At 42.1% G+C, this 13,817-nt stretch overlaps 1 pseudogene; it reads right to left on the bottom strand.

Annotated features, from left to right (window-relative positions):
* Positions 1–31: 31 nt before the first annotated feature.
* Positions 32–11,425, bottom strand: LOC107702230 (uncharacterized; annotated as a pseudogene).
* Positions 11,426–13,817: the final 2,392 nt, after the last annotated feature.

Raw genomic sequence — 13,817 nt, forward strand, 5'->3', positions numbered from 1 at the left:
CAATGCTTTCAAGCTTCATTCATCCATGTTCTTAGTATTTCATGGCCTGTAATATCACGTATTATTTAAAGAGGACATTGAATGCCCATTTTCCACAATTTGGTATTATTCTTTAGGGTCTTCATGATATGTCTGTATCATACTTTGTATAAAATTCCTCAGTGGTCATGCAAAACAACACTCTTTTACCTCGTCAGAAACAGTCACAGCGAGCCGTTTCAGTGCATGTCTCTTTAAACCCCGCCCCTCTGTTCTATTTTTTGGGTATTCTGTGGCACGCTACCATCAAAAAGAAAACTAATCCACTGCGTGAAAATGAAAAGACTCTTACATTCACTTTTACATCCAACTACGAAAGGGTGGAGATATGCAAATATGGGACAGTCTGTCAACGGAAGTGGGCGGGGCCTGAGCAGTATGACATCATACTGCGCAGAAAATCAAAACGTTTGATCATTTTGACTGTTTAGGTGTTTTGGGGAGTGAATGGGTTTTTATCATTGTAGGGTGGTTGTGTCCACTCACTGCTAAGACACATTTATATGCAAACACCTATTTAAAGACATATTTATGTATGTTTTTCCATACAGTATTCATGCAAGACAAATTGCAGATGCGAGTCTGGATTTGGGGTCCTCGTCTGATTTTAATGCAATGTAAACTGCATAATAAAATGTAAGTCAACACACACAGTGAGGTCTCATGTCAAGCTAAAGAAACTGTTTAAAGTGTGTATTGTCAAGTTGAACTCGAGAAAGAAGTCTTGATGACACATAGGTTAATGAAGAGGTCCATCGAAGCTCCTCTGACCTTGTCTGGTCCAACCCATAAACCCAAAGAGTTATGCTGCATTCAAGTCCGTTCACAGCAACCATAATTACGCATTTAATTAAACTCATAATTACAAAAATGTCATGAAGGCTCCATCATTGTGACATCATGTAAACACAGAAATGGCAGCGGCCTCAACTCTACTGCAACATATCAGCGTTTGATGTCATTTCATAAGCATGCTCTGTGTACTTTCTTTGTTTTCAAGAGCATATAGAGGTCCTGCCCTGCAAACACTGAGCATACTATCTATGAGTTTGCATTGAGAGAGCAGGTACCTCGGTGAGAAGCGAGGTGGCTGCAGCACTGAGGAATTCTGGGATATGGAGCGGAGTGTGAGGGTGAACACCTGTAGGGTGGCACTGCCACAGGGGCTGCGGAGAAACAGAGGTGAACAAATGAAAACACGCTCTCCTCTCAAGATGGTCAAGATGATTTTGGTGCATTTTTAATTGAAGTAGTAGATTTTTGGGAACTGCTATAATACTTCAACAGCCTAATAATATGGCAAAACACATAACACAGCAAAGGACTCTCATCCAACCATCTGAGCCATTTTTAGTCATTCATGGTTTAGTTTTAAGATCGTTAATTTTAAACCAGGAATAAAAAGAACTGCTTACCGTGCCAGTAATAAGCTCATATAATAAAGCTCCAAGACTCAATCAAACACGCCTTGGTGATTTTTGACACGCCTCCAATCTCTGCGCCAAATCAGTAAAAACAAATACAACTTCCTATTACATCTCAAGAGAACAGAATCTGTTAGTAATCGTGAAAAACCATTTGAAATGTTTCACCTGGTGCACAGTACATCTCTTCCATTGCTTTCGGGTCAATTTCAGGCTGAACTTCTGTCCACTGTCCAAAGTACGTAAGACACGCCTCACCTGTGTGCAATATGTTTGAGCAACCATTTGAAAATACTAAAAACTGCTGTTGTCTTTCTTTTGTGAAACACAAAAAGAGATATTAGACAGAATGTCCAAGCTGCTTTTTCCATGCAATGAAACTGAAAGGTGATTTACACTGTCAAGCACCGAAAAGGACAAAAACATTTCATAAAAGTAAATAAGCAGTCAATAAGTCCTATATTCCAAGTCTTCTGAAGTCATACGATGCTTTGTGTGAGGGACAGTCTGAAATTTTATTCATTAATTACCAACAATTTTCCCTCTTCGCTTCACCTCTCAAGTCTCATTTGCAGTCAAAAAGACCTAAAGCTAAATCCAACGGTAAAGAACCAATACAGTTTAGTAACGATGATGTGATAATAAGGCTAGCATTGTTAATGGTAAAGCTGGCTTTTTTATAACTGAAGCATGATATTTTTACACTTTTCAGGTTTTGAAAGTATAATTCGCAATTCATTTCTTTGTATGGAAAAATCAGTGGGAACATCTAATTTACATGAGTGAATTAATGATGATTTTTGGGTGAACATTTCATTTACTATAAAAGATAAAGAAATACATTTTTTTCCCGATTAATTGATTAAGGTTTTATCACGGTAAACAGTATTATCACGGTATTCAATTCCATTGGAAAAAAAACTGGTTAAAAAATAAACCAACTTCAGTGTTTTCCTCCTAGAAACAACTTTAATTATTTTAAATAACAAAAAGTACCTCAAACATTTAAATACAAATAAATAAATAAAACACCACACAATAATAATGCATAAAGTGAGCATTTGCATCAAACAGAATAAAGTGCAAACTGAACAAAAGAACAACTTTTGTTATTTGTTTTTAAATATATTTAAGAGCAAAAGTATCAACAACAAACATTTCCAACCAATTCCTGGGATCTCTTCTGGTCTGCCATGTTTTAGTCCTCCAGATTAAAGTGCAAAAAATGTGAGCATGTTCACTTTTTCTGGCTTGAGCTCCGTGTTGTCATCTCTGTCAGTTTTGAGGCCTCCTCAATGCAGAAGTTCACTGTGGCTTCAAGGTGATCAGAAAAGCTTCCCTTAAACCGCGGATCAACAAAGCTTGTCAAGTCCATCACCTTCTTTGCGTCATCAGTGTACCTGGACTCAAAATCTGACTTCATTAACCTTTTCAGGTCTTTGGTAAGGGCACTGTCTTCGTTTTTCACCTCAATAATGTCTGAGATGGTGTGACTTAGCACCGGCCTCAGGGCTGACAGGCTTACTCTGCTCTCTGAGGCCAAAGCATCAGTGAAAGCACTGAGTGGTTCAAGGGTTTTTAAGACTTTGCATCAAATGTCATGCCCCTCTCTCAGTTGCCAGTACAGCACAGACTGCCTGCTGTTGTTCAATAAACCTCTGCAGCATTTTCTGAGTCGATCCCCATCGAGTGACTACATCATGGATGAGTGACCTCTGAGGGATGTTTAAGGACTCTTGTTTATTCCTGAGCTCTCTTCTTCTCTTCCAGCTTCTTGAAAATCCCTGCACCAAATGTCGACAAGCTCGGACAGCTGTGTCCACCCTCTGAGCTTTAGAAATGGCCAGATTCAAGTTGTGGCCAAAACATCCAAACCACTGGCAGGGGAAGGTGGTCTCACTCTCGAATGCCTTTTTCATGTTGGTAGCGTTGTCAGTTGTAACACTGACAAGACGGTCTTTGTTGATACCCCACTCTTGTAACATGTTATCAAAAAATTAAAAAAATCTGATTGAAGTTTCCAATCTAAGAGGTAGTGGATGGTGAAGCTTGTATATGGGTGACCACTTCCTCCACTGCTGATCCATAGGTCAGTGGTTGCTGCATACCATTTTCCCTGGGCTATACGTTTGCCAACTTCCTCTTTTAGACTGTTGTATATTCTGGGTAATTTTGTTTTTGAGAAAAACTTCTCTGAGGGAACTTTGTAAAGTGGAACTGTAGTCTTCATCAGTTTCTGAAATCCTGGTTTTGCTACTGTGTGAATTGGTATCATGTCCTTGGCAATATAATATGCTATGGCATGATTGATTTCTTTGGCCCGATGAGATGAGGGTCCATATGAAGCCTGATGCTGGAATGCCTCTTTGACTGTTGGCTGAACGATGGCTTCAGCTGAAGATGAACCAGCACTGCTAGATGCATGGCTACTCTGTAAAATAGACAGGAAAAATATAACTCCATACCTCTAAAAATGTACAAAGATGCTGTTCAGACATGCAAAGTAATGCTGAAATTGAAAATGTTATTTTTTGTTTGTTTGATTAAATATGATTTTAAAAATTATATTCCAAATAAATATAATTCTTTCATTCCATAATAGTAATGGAAAAAGACACAATGATGATACTTGCATGCTCTCTTGCAGTACAATAGTTTAATCAACAATTTAGATATATAGCCAAATATACAAATAAGATCTAGATATTTAAATGAGCATTACTGACACATACTAACTTACTGTCTGTACAACAGTAGTACTGCAATACACTCTCCACTGCTCTTCTCCCTGTACACCAATGACTGCACCTCTAAAGACCCCTCTGTCAATTTAGTAACGATGGCGCCGACGCTGATGGCTGCCTCCGTGGCGTGCTCCGCAGTTCTTTTTATGTTTTTGTTAGTTTGTCCTGTCTTTAGTTATATCCCTGCAATCAGTTTCACCAGAGACGAATTGCTGGACATTCGGAAGTACACACCACCCGATATTTCACCGGTTTTCGACTATTCTGATGTTTTGCTTGGCAATAAAGCTCATTCTGATTCTGATTCTGATTCTGATTTTCTTCTGAATAACAAGCCAACAGGTTAGCTAATATAGCTAGATAAACATTTATAAACAGCAAGTTCACCTACACTGTGTGGCAGACTGTACAATTGTGTTGCATTCCATCAACTTACAATCAAAATAATTATTCTGGCACACTGTCATTATTAATTGTACAACTTACTTTTAACTGATTATTGTATTTTAGTTGTTAAAATACATGACAAACTTTAGCATAGCTAGTGGAGTTCTAGCTAACTCTTAAACTACGTTGAAACAAGCTACATGGCAAATGGAAATAACAGTTCACGTAATTTTAACATCCCGTCATTCAACTAGTTGTTTTTATTTGGTGTTCAACACGGAAACGAGAAGTAAACTTACCTTTATCTCCCTGAATTGCACTGAATGGTTGTCACAAGGATGAGCGAACATGTTAGACGTGTTCCCGTGTTTCGCTGCCACTTTCCGTCCACATGTCTTACATAAAGGGAAACCGTCTTCGGCCAGCAGTCCCTCTGCATTTTTTTGGAACACAAAATATTTCCAAACCACTGACTTTACCCTTTTAGAAGGGGGATAAATTGTTGGCAGCGTTCCTCCTTCCGCCATGCTTCTCCTCCATGTGGGGATTGTTTACATTAGAGTGCACAAGGCTCTTTTACACAGCATACACGCAGTGTACTTTGATGAAAAAGCAGCTAATGCACGTTCTAAAAATCTACATTTGGATCTATAATTATTCACGGTATTTTGAAGTGTCCGCGATAACAATAGCGTGCATATACATTACCGTGATTTATCGCATTACCGAATACCAGCCGGATTAGCTGTTTCTGGTGTGTTGGAGCAGATTGGAACTAAACTGTGCAGGATGGTAGCCCTCCAGAACTAGAGGTAAAGAGCCCTGACTAAGGATAAAGACTTTCCAACAGGAGACATACCACTATTGCGGAGTAGAATATTTCGTGGGTTAAGGTCCTGGCACACAATGCCCTGCTCATGAAGACTTTCCAAGGACAACAGAATCGGAGCCCCCCACAGTCGCACCTCATCCTCAGGGAGTCCCCGTCTACCACACTTCGATTTGGCACTGAAGTTCTTGGCCTTAATTTGGGGGTAATGGCCCAAGCCGTCCACCTTCACCTGCTGCTCTAGTTCAGTCTCGCTCCAACAGAAGTTGTTTGTGGTAGGTGCTGACGGACAGGAGATCATGCCAACTTGTGGTTGTTTAAATGAAGAGTTGAAGAACTGCCAATTCTCCGTGTCCTCCTTGCCAACCTCCCTCACCATCTCACCAGTGTTCACCCGAGAAGTCATCTTTGTAAAGTCTAAAGAGATACTTTCTTGTTTTTGAGGTGTACATTCAAATGGATTGTGATGAGAACTGACTTTGCTCAATTCAGCCACAAACTTCAAATGGATTGCGATGAGAACTGACTTTGCTCAATTCAGCCACAAACTGTGAAATCTGTCCATTTCCACTGGGTTTACAGTTAGTGACACCTTGTTCATGAGGAAATCCATCATGCGCTTGGTTTCGTGGAGGTAAATGTGATGTGTTGGGAACTATCCGCACTCTCTGTGGAAGAACATCAACCGTGCTGCAAAGGGTTGGTTGTGCGTTTTCACCAAATAAAGAGGCTGGAGTAATCTGAGATGCAATGCTGAATCCTAGAATATCCGAGTTTGATCCTGGTACAGTGAAACTCAGACAGTATTTTTTTTCTGAGTGTGTGCAACAAACAATATTCCCATTGTGGCGAGTATCCTGAGTCCAGATCAGCGTCGCCCTGGAAACGCCGCTGCCACAATGATCAAAGAAGCACAACACCTGTGCGTGATGAGTGGCACACCTGGAGCTCGTTCCCGCTGGCCATAAAAGCCAGGAGAAGAGACACCAGCGGGAAGGCACCCCGGAGCTCCAGGCGACATTAATGCTTGTTTCTCCTTCGGGCCTGGATGGCGGGGTGTTTCCTGCATCAGGACGGACTTTCCCCGGGCCCCAGCAGGATGGTCAAGCTGGAAGGGAAACCAGTACAGGCCTTCTTGGATTCCGGCAGTTCAGTCACCCTCGTGCAACCGTCCCTGGTACGACCAAGGCCCGAGCAGAAATCCAAGTTGCCGCTGACATGTGTGCACGGAGACACCCGCTATGTACCGGCCCGTACAGTGCGGATCTCAGCGAAGACCGGGACCTGGGCCATCGAGGTGGGCATTGTGCCGGATCTCCCCATACCTCTGCTCCTGGGACGGGACTGGCCGGGGTTCCAGAAGCTCCTCCTCGGACCCAGGATGCCAGGCAGTACCGCCCGGAACGGGCCACGGCGAACCCGTCGGGGACCTCCCAGCCCAAGGCCGGCCTACCTAGCGACGGACAGCGAGAGGGAGGGTGAGTGTCAGCACGCTAATCTACCATCTGTCTACCTTGATGTGTTTTCCCAGGTCACGACCGGGGGCTCGTTCGGCCTAGCCCATACCGGGCCCCCAGTAGTGGATGTGGAACCGCAGCTGTCGGCGACCCAGAAAGCGGAGCTCGAGGCCCTGGTCAGTCAGTTCCGGGATGTGTTCAGTGAGACCCCGGGTAGAACCACGGTCATTGAGCACGAGGTCCGCACACCACCAGGAGTCGTAGTCCGGCAGCGGCCCTATCGGATACCAGAAGCTCGCCGGCTGGCTATAGAGGAGGAAGTCAAGAAGATGCTCCAACTGGGAATCATCGAGCCCTCCCGGGCTGGTCCTGGAGTTGAAATACTATCTCTGGGGCCACCGGTTCACCCTCGTCACCGACCATGCGCCATGGATGTCATACAGTGGATGTGGATAACATACAGTGGATGTCCAGGGCGACGGACACGAACGCCCGGGTGACGCGGTGGTTCCTCGCACTCCAGGACTTCTGCTTCCAGGTACAACATCGGGCCAGGGCCGATCACGGGAATGCGGACGGTCTCTCCCGGGGCTGGTCCGGTTGGGCAGGTTTGGCAGGTAACCTCAAATCCCCCCTCCGTATTACCCCCACAACGAGTTGTGTGTTTCCCCACAGGACCAGGGCGATGCCTGGGGGGGAGAATGTGGCGAGTATCCCGAGTCCAGATCAGCGTCGCCCTGGAAACACCGCTGCCACACTGATCACAGAAGCACAACACCTGTGCGTGATGATGTTCTCATTCACACCACGACACCATGTATAAACTCTGCATCAGCAATGCTTAACATTTTCCCTGAGTATTATCTCTTGACTCTAGTACATCCCTTTCATTATTAGACTTCAGCACTGATTTGGATACTACAGAACAGGGGTGTCCAATTCTGCTTCTGGAGGGCTAATGACCCTAAAAGCAGGGGTTCTCAACTCTAGCCTTCGAGGTCCACTTTCCAGCAGGGTTTATCTCCAATCTTGACAAAGTCACCTGCCTGTAGCTTTCTAGTAATCCTGAAGACCTTGATTAGCTTGTTCAGGTCTGTTTGATTAGGGCTGGAGCTAAACTCTGCAGGATAGTAAGTAGCCTTCCATGGACCAGGATTGAACACCTCTGGTGTAGAGCATAATATTGTTTTGGATTTGTGTTGAGAATCATGTTGGTACTTGTGAACAGGCTTTAGTGTGGTTTAGATCCTTCCTATCAGATCACTACCTCTATGATGACAAGCTGCCCACCTCACACAGGTTAAAAATGGAGTGCCGCAAGGCTCTGTCATTGGACCAAAGCAGTGTTTCACAACCCTGTTCCTGAAGGCACAACAGCAGTACACATTTTGGATGTCTCTCTTATCTGACCCATCCATTTCAGGTCTTGTACTCCCTACTAATGGGCTGATGAGTTGAATCAGGCATTTTTGAGTTTAAGAGTTTGAAAATGCATACTGTTGGAGTGCCTCCAGAAACAGGGATGGGAAACACTGGACCAATGGCTTCTGAATGAACTGTCTATAAAGGATGTAGGGTCTTATCATATATGAATACAAAACTCTGGAATAGCCTTCTGGGTGATGTTTGAGACACAAATACACTTTCATTTTAAGTGCAGACTGAAAACCCATCTTTTTAACAAGGACAATTCTCAAATTAATTTCATAAGATTGGGTTCCCCAGCAGAGTGTTGGTTCCTTTTAAGGTTTGTTCCTCATTAACTACGTAGGATATTTTTCCTTGCTATTATCCGTTTTTGTCTTGAATTCTGTCAAACTGCTTTAGAAAAATATACAATGTGAAAAGTGCTACAGAAATAACCTGAATTAACTCACCTTGAACATGTTCTAGATGAAGGAACACGGTGTCTTCACTGACATACTATTTTAGCAGCTTCACCATGAAGGGCACTCCCTGAGGAATGATGGTCGACCTCTCACGACTCTCCCAGCTCGACTTCGGTAAACTCTGTCCAGCAAGCAGAATTTTTCGGTTTTACAGGTAACACACTAGAATTAGGCTCTGTTCCTAAACCTAGTGAGCTGCCTCTTCAAACAGCCTTTTAAGGCAACATAATTGTGCTTGTGACATACACTGCAAAAAAAGGCTTATCTTACTTAGTATTTTTGTTTTGTTTCTAGTAAAAATATCAAAAAAATTATTAAATTAAGATGCATTTACTTGGTAAGCAAAATTACATAAGATATTTAGTCTTGTTACTTGGGGGGAAAACTAAATTAAGTGCATTTTGCTTAAAACAAGTACAATTATCTGCCAGTGGGGTAAGTAAAATTTGCTCGGATAAAAGCGTCTGCCAGATGAATAAATATAAATCTAAAATTATCTTGTTTTAAAGGAGACATATTATGCCCCTTTTTACAATATGTAATATAAGTCTCTGGTGTCCCCAGAATGTATCTGTGAAGTTTCAGCTCAAAATACTGCATGTTTATTTTAGATCTGTGTGGCAGCAGCAATATACAGCAATATACATAAATAAATCAATAAATCCACTGCTCTCTTGTCTCTTGTCTCTGAGGCTGGCACTCTAAACAATGTTCGGTCCTCGTCTGTGCAGCCAAAGACAGAACAGTTAGCATTTTTTGCTCAAACTTTTGCCATGGCATTAGAGCTGGTGCACCGTTGTCGCTTGCGAAATCAAAATGACGGTGCCTTGGGTGTAAACTTACAGATCATGGGGCGGTAATATTATAATGAGATCCTTTGCCACGTGACTAGGGGAGCAAAATCAGACACGCTCGTTTTCTCAGACGCTTGCAGAAAAAGGCTTACCAAAACAAATTACTGGGTTTAACTTTTTCACGTTTCCTTGGTTGGTAGATGCACCGGGGACCTGATTATAGCACTTAAAAACTGGAAAAGTCAGATTTTTATGATATGTCACCTTTAAGAATATTTTACTTACCCCACTGGCAGATCATTTTACTTGTTTTAAGCAAAATGCACCTCATTTAATTTTTTTTCCCCTGGAAACAAGACTAAATATCTTATGTCGTTTTGCTTACCAAGTAAATACTTAGTATTTACTAAATAAAATACTAAGTAAGATAAGCCTTTTTTGTAGTGTAACGCCTGTTCCAAAAGGTAATGTAACTGCAAGATGATGGTTTCAGAATTTCTCTTTACAGAAAATAAAGTGATTTCTGGATTACGATGTTGACTATTTCTTTTAATAATGTGATTTATTATTCGAAATTGCAAAGTATCTGAACATCATGGTAGCATTTTGAATTTCCTTTAGTTTCTGCTGATTCAAAATTTAGCATTTTTGTTTCGTCCACCTGTCTCTGTGATATCTATTTAAGCTGTAGCTTAATATCTCAAGTGTCTGGTTTCAGTAACCCGAGACGAGTTTGTACTCGGATTCAGGCAGATCAGCTTTTAGCAGGATCAATCCAAACAGACTCGCAGTAATAACAGAAGACGTGAGTGTATTCCCAGAGCTGGATCCAGTTGGCTGGCCTGATTCCAGCAGGCACTCACACAGCGGTGTGGTCAGACCATTTCTGAAAGGAATCCATACGCTACAATACTTCTGTCTCAAATGCCTACCTTAACGATAAATGTCTCCTTGCTTATCAGACTTTCAACCGTCAGCACCTGTAGAAGACAGATTACTATAAGATTACTATACAGATAACTAAAAGACTTTTTTAATATCTATTGCACTTCCAAAGACATTAACTTTCTGGAAGATAGAGAAATGACTGGCTAGTTTTCAACCACAAGGAGCCTGAGAGGAGCAGATAATTCACACATACCTTATCAATGATTCCAACGACTTTGCACATCGCCAGATTCTCCACCGGTGAACACAGCGCAAGCTGCTATAACCCTAATGACCAGGAAAAGAACATGTGTCAAGAGAAAAATAAACAGACCATGTAGCCTCACATAGCCAGAATATTGTTTAACATCAAAGGTCTAGCTCACATTGCAGCAAAGAACTACCCATTTAAGGCCTATTCACACCAAGGACAATAACTACAATGTTTTAATAATCACTTTAACACTATGAGAATCCTATGACGAGTCCTACAACGATATATCACATTCAGAGCGATTTTTCCAACTCATGAATGATCAAAACATTCAAACCATCAGAAGCTATCCAACTTTAAAAAGCTTGAGTATTCAAAGTGACGTTTTGTTTTACAAAAAAATAAAAGAAAACAATTGAGTAATGTGAGGTTTAGGAAAGGATAAGAGAATGCTCACTTCTCATTTCATCTACATAAAAGTGTGGCTACAAAAGTAAAAAACTCAAACCAAAAAGAGACATGTTCAGTGGAAGCCTAAACAGATATGCTGTCCTACACATTCGTCACCTACTCCTAAATGAGTGGATCATTTAGAGATGTTGTCTTGTAAGTAAGAGATGAAGATCTCCTCGGCTCTCTTCAGATATTGAGTGGTCTTTCGTTTCACGGCTTCACATCTCTCTGTATTTGGATCCACAGTAAGACACAGAAAACTCTGCATTAGTGTGGAGATCTATGATTGGCTAAATCCTGGCCTTAATCTTAATGCCTACCGGAATATCTGCCATTTTATTAGTCATGTTATTGTTTTTTTCTAATGTAGGTCTATGGAGGATCTGTGTTTCATGGAAATTATCAAAAAAATACAGTTCCCAGGATACAAGCGTTTTTGTTTTCCAAAATTACATTTTGTCTCATTCACAAATGAAAATTTCTGTATAGATGGAATTGGAGTCATTTCAGAGTTTCATTTGTTTGATAAGCAAGTCAAAACATGTTGCATATCTGGGTGGACTGCACCTGTTGCCAAGGGTTGTTGAGTTTTTAAAACACTTCCTCTAATTATTGTACCTTATTCATGGAGAGTTTCAGGGATGTATAATTTATAAAAATGCATTAAATGACCAAAATTCTGTTTTGGACCAAAAACTGTTACAGGGTTCATATACATTTACATTTAATCATTTAGCAGATGCTTTTATCCAAAGCGACTTACAAATAAGAACAATAGAAGCATTCAGACCAACGAGAGAACAACAGTATACAAGTGCCATGACAAGTCTCAGTTAGTCTAGCACAGTACACGTAGCTAGGTTTTTTTATTTTTTATAATAGAATGGAATAGAACAGAATAGAATAGGTAAGTGCTAGTATTAGTTGGTCAGGTGCTGGCGAAAAAGATGTGTCTTTAGATGTTTTTTGAAAATGGCTATAGACTCAGCTGTTCGAATTGAGATCGGGAGGTCATGCCACCAGCTGGGCACAGTCCAGGAAAAGGTCTGTGAGAGTGATTTTGTGCCTCTTTGGGATGGCACCACAAGGCACCTTTCACTTGCAGAACGCAAGCTTCTGGAGGGCGCATAAGTTTGAACTAGCGAGTTTAGTAATATTGGTGCAGCGCCAGTGATTGTCTTGTAGGCAAGCATCAGTACCTTGAATTTGATGCGAGCGGCTACTGGTAGCCAGTGTAACCTGATGAGGAGAGGAGTAACGTGAGCTTTTTTTGGCTCATTGAAGACCACTCTAGCTGCTGCTTTCTGGATCAGTTGCAGAGGCTTGATAGTGCATGCGGGAAGGCCTGCCAAGAGAGCATTACAATAGTCCAGTCTATCTTCCAGTCAAGAAGTTGTGTGGCTTGCTCTGACAGGAAGGGTCTAATCTTCCTAATGTTGTATAAGGCAAATCTGCAGGACCGGGCCGTTGTAGCAATGTGGTCTGTGAAGCTTTACTGATCATCGATCATAACTCCTAGGTTTCTGGCTGTCCTAGAAGGAGTTATGGTTGATGAACCCAACTGTATAGAGCAGCTGTGATGAAACGATGGGTTTGCTGGAACCACAAGCAGTTCTGTCTTAGTAAGGTTGAGTTGAAAAAACCTCACCCCTCCAAGACTCTCTGAAGGACCTACCTGAGAGGTAAGACTTGAACCACAGGAGTGCGGTTCCTGAGATGCCCATCTTTCTGAGGGTGGACAGGAGGATCTGGTGGTTAACTGCGCCAAAAGCAGCAGATAGATCCAGCAAGATGAGTACTGAGGATTTGGAAGCTGCTCTTGCCAGTCTCAGGGCTTCAGTAACCGAGAGCAGGGCAGTCTCAGTTGAGTGGCCGCTTTTGAAGCCAGATTGGTTGCTGTCCAGGAGGTTGTTCTGTGCAAGAAACATAGAGAGTTAGTTGAACACAAGTGTCTTTGCAATGAATGGAAGAAGGGATACCGGTCTGTAGTTTTCTAAAAGTGCTGGATTTAGAGAGGGTTTTTTAAGCAGTGGGCTTACCCGAGCCTGCTTAAATGCTGTGGGAAATGTACCAGTGTGAAGAGAGGTGTTGATAATGTGAGTAAGCGAAGGTATGACTGAAGAAGAAATGGCCTGAAGGAGGTGAGTGGGGATAGGATCAAGTGGACAAGTAGTAGAATGATTGGAAAGGATAAGTTTGGAAACGTCCGTATCCGAGAGTGGAGAGAAGGATGAAAGAGAGTTTGTATTAGTCGTTATGAAGTTATCATCAGTTTGTGGTGTGGGGAACTGGTCACTGATGGTTCTTGTTTTATTTGTGAAGAAAATTGCAAAGTCATCAGCTGTAAGAGTTGATGGAGGAGGGGGAGAAAGACAGTAGTTTTGAAAAGTGTGCGAAAGTCAGAGCAGTTGTTAATTTTGTTGTGGTATTATGTCGTTTTAGCAGTGGAGACATTTGCAGAGAAGGAAGAGAGGAGTGACTGATACACACTAAGGTCGGTAGAGTTTTTCGATTTGCGCCATTTCATTTGACTTGAAACCATAGAGGATAGGCGAGAGGGAGAAAGTGAGCGTAGGTTACGTTGAAAGGTGACCTACGGAGGAGTGTGTGCTGTGTCAGGAGTTAGTGTGAGGTTAGAAGTGATGAGGATTTGGTCTGGG

Source organism: Sinocyclocheilus anshuiensis, unplaced genomic scaffold (assembly GCF_001515605.1).
Source record: "Sinocyclocheilus anshuiensis isolate Anshui unplaced genomic scaffold, SAMN03320099.WGS_v1.1 scaffold598, whole genome shotgun sequence".
In the NCBI taxonomy this organism is placed as follows: Eukaryota; Metazoa; Chordata; class Actinopteri; order Cypriniformes; family Cyprinidae; genus Sinocyclocheilus; species Sinocyclocheilus anshuiensis.